Consider the following 3253-nt stretch of genomic DNA (forward strand, 5'->3'; position numbering starts at 1 on the left):
TGCTCTTCGTTGCGTGGGCTCTAGGTGTGCGGGCTTCAGTAATTGTGGTACATGGGCTTAGTAGTTGTGGCTTGCAGGCTCTAGAGCGCAGGCTCAGTAGTTGTGGCGCATGGGCTTAGTTGCTCTGCTGCACGTGGGATCTTCCCAGACCAGGGCTCAAACCTGTGTCCCCTGCATTGGCAGGTGGATTCTTAACCACTGTGCCACCAGGGAAGCCCGAGAATAAGGTTTTTAGAATTAAAAACATGCTAGCAGAAATAAGAATGTCACTAGAAGGTGACAAGTATTGTATCAAAAATACAATAGAGGAAATGTTTCAGACAGCTGAACAAAATGACAAGGAGATAGAAAATGTAAGAGACAAAACTGTTACGAGACTGATCAATAGAGCCCAAATTGTCAATCAAGAGGACCTCCAGAAAAAGAATCAAAAAAAAAAAAAAAGGACAAGAAATTATGAAAAAGGAAAAGAAAATTTCCCAAACTGAGGCGTATGGACCTCTAGATTTAAAAGGACCACTAACTGCCCAGTTCAATGAATTAAAAAATGATCCACACCAACATAAATTGTGACAAAATTTCAGGACACCTGAGCAAAAGAGAAGCCCTCAAAAGCATACAAAAGATCAGGAATTAGAATGGCACAGAGAGACAGGAATTTAGAGGACAATGGGCAAATGCCTACAGCTTCTGAGAGGACAGGATTGTCACCTGGAATTTCATACCCTGATGAACTACCAGTCACATGTCAGAGTATAATGAAGACTTTTTCAAACAGGCAAGGCAATGAAAATTTTATCTTCTATTCATTCTTTCTCATGAAGCAACAGAAAGATGTGCTCCATCAACTCAGAGTGAAAAGACACAGGGTCTAGAAAATGAGAAACTCAAACAGGAGACTGTAGGAAGCCCCCAAACAATGCTGAACGGAAGCTACAGGGTTACAGTTGTACAGAAGCCGAGAGATCAGTCAGTGCAGGTCACAGAGTAGGACAACTCCAAAGGATTGTTTAAAAAAAGGGGGTGGGACCCATTATTTACTTGATGTGACTGTCCTGCAAAGAGCATGATTTAGCGTGTTATTTAGAATTATGAAGGCAAATATGAAAAAATACAATGAGAAGATTTGAAAACTGTTCTTCTGGGTAGTGGGAATTGGAGATCAGGAGGACCTTGGGGAGGTGACTATTATTTTTGTTTTAATCCTGTATTTCTATTTGATTTTTAAAATTGTATTCATGTAATTACTTCAATACAGCCAAAAAAAAAAAAAAAAAAGTAAAAGGTAAGAGGCCTAGAAATTGAAGTTCACAAATACCAAAGCTACTCCTGGCTCAAATTCTTCCCTGATGTGAGTGTGATTGCTGTGTGAGGTCAGAGCGTGGGGCTCGGACTCCGAGGGGTCACCTCAGGTCCAGAGCACAGTCTTCCAGCCCTGCAGTTCTGGACCTAATATAAAGGGATGCTAGGCCCCCTGAAAACTTGCGTACCATGTGAATTTATGAGAGACTGTGGCAGAAGCCCAGTTTAGTAGTTTATAGTGAGAAATACAACTGTCCAGGATGTTTGGAAATCCGTGTAGCAAGTCTGCACATCCTCTTTCTTTAATAGAGAAACATACTCCAGAAGCCCAATTACATTCAGAACGTTGCTTGATAAAGAGGGACTCAAAGTGAAGGGAGTTACACAGTCCTCAGAAATATTTCAGTAAGATCACGATAGCCTGGTAAGTCACGCTGCTCCTTTAATAGCTACCGAAGATCAGCGAACTTTTTCTGTAAAGGGCCAGATATTCAATGTTATCAGCTTTGCAGACCATCTCTGCTGCAAACAGTTAATGCGACGGTTACAGAGGAGCCACAGATGGCAAGTAAACAACAGCGTGGCTGTGGCCCAACTTTATCTGGGTCCATGCAGACGAGAGCTTGGTTAGCCCTGCCTGTTAGACCTCTGTCCCCTGACAGTCTGAGAGACTTACAAATTCTTTTTCTTTTTTTTACTTTTATTTGCATTTATTTTTTGTGACATTTATTCCCGGGCCATAAGGTTTTATTTCTTCAGTTTCTTCTGGGATATCTTTTTCTTCTGGGCAACCTCTTCTTCGGGTTTAGTAACAACCTGCTCTTTTTCAGTAAGGATCATCTCAATGTGGCAGGGAGAGCTCATGTATGGGTTAATCCGACCACGAGCTCTGGAAGTCCTGAGCCACATCTTGGGGGCTTTATTCACCTGGATGTGCTCAATGACCAGAGAATCTACATCTAAGCCCTTAAGTTCAGCATTACTCTCTGCATTTCTGAGCATGTACAGTAAAAATTCAGCACTCTTTTTGGGCCACTGACCCGTACGTCCAGCCCCAATGTTTGGCCTGGGCACACCTACCAACCCCACCATTGTAACGATGGAACGGCACACATTACTTCTTTAAAGTGGCATCCTTCAGATACTTGGTGGCTTTTCAAATATGCATACCCTTAATGGCCTGGACAGTTTCACGAGTGTTCTTAAAGTGAACATGAAGATTTGAACCTCTTGACTTGCATGATTTTGTGGGGTTTTATGGGTCAAGTGAATAGCGAACCATTTTTAGAGGTAACCTCAGGGCGCTTACCGGAAAAAGGAGACTTACAAATTCTTATTCTCTGATTCTCCTTTCTTTAACTTTCTTCATTTCAATAATTTCATAATGTCTTTAACCTCTGAGACTAGAGAAAAATTGATCCAGTTTTAGTTCTAAATGATAGCATCTGGGTTAGGTAAAGGAAACATCTTAAGGTCAGTAGTGGATCAGCCCCCACATCAGCTTGCATCAAAGTTATTTGGGGGACGTTTTTCACAGAGGCAATGGGGCATACCAGTGAGAATGTAAGCTCTCCTGTCTTTCAGAGAGCAGAAATTCCTTCCTTCCTCTCTTCCCTCCACCTCCCCTCCCTTGTTTTAAGCCTCTATAGTTTTGGTCAGCATTGCTAGACTTTTCTTTACCTACATGGTATACAGATCTTTTTGAGATACATCATTATAAGCACCGTGTGATATGCAACTTTCCTCTGAAATGTGCTCATTGGGAGAAAAGGCTGCCAGTATCAAGTGTGAACCAGTGTTGAGCTGAGTTGTACAACTGGTGAGCTGCGTTCACAGTCATTTAGGCTCCTTCTGGAGGGAAAGCACACACTGAAGGGTGTCTGGGCCAACCCTTGCTAAGATGCTTCCTAGATCCTGCTTCAACCTCATGGGGGGGCATGATGCTATTCCT

At 42.4% G+C, this 3253-nt stretch overlaps 1 pseudogene; it reads right to left on the bottom strand.

Annotated features, from left to right (window-relative positions):
- Positions 1–1635: 1635 nt before the first annotated feature.
- On the bottom strand, positions 1636–3032 carry LOC111162984 (large ribosomal subunit protein uL22 pseudogene; annotated as a pseudogene).
- Positions 3033–3253: the final 221 nt, after the last annotated feature.

Source organism: Delphinapterus leucas, chromosome 3 (genome assembly GCF_059928025.1).
Source record: "Delphinapterus leucas isolate spDelLeu-1000000601 "Yukka" chromosome 3, BTC_Dleu_Yukka2, whole genome shotgun sequence".
Lineage (NCBI taxonomy): Eukaryota > Metazoa > Chordata > Mammalia > Artiodactyla > Monodontidae > Delphinapterus > Delphinapterus leucas.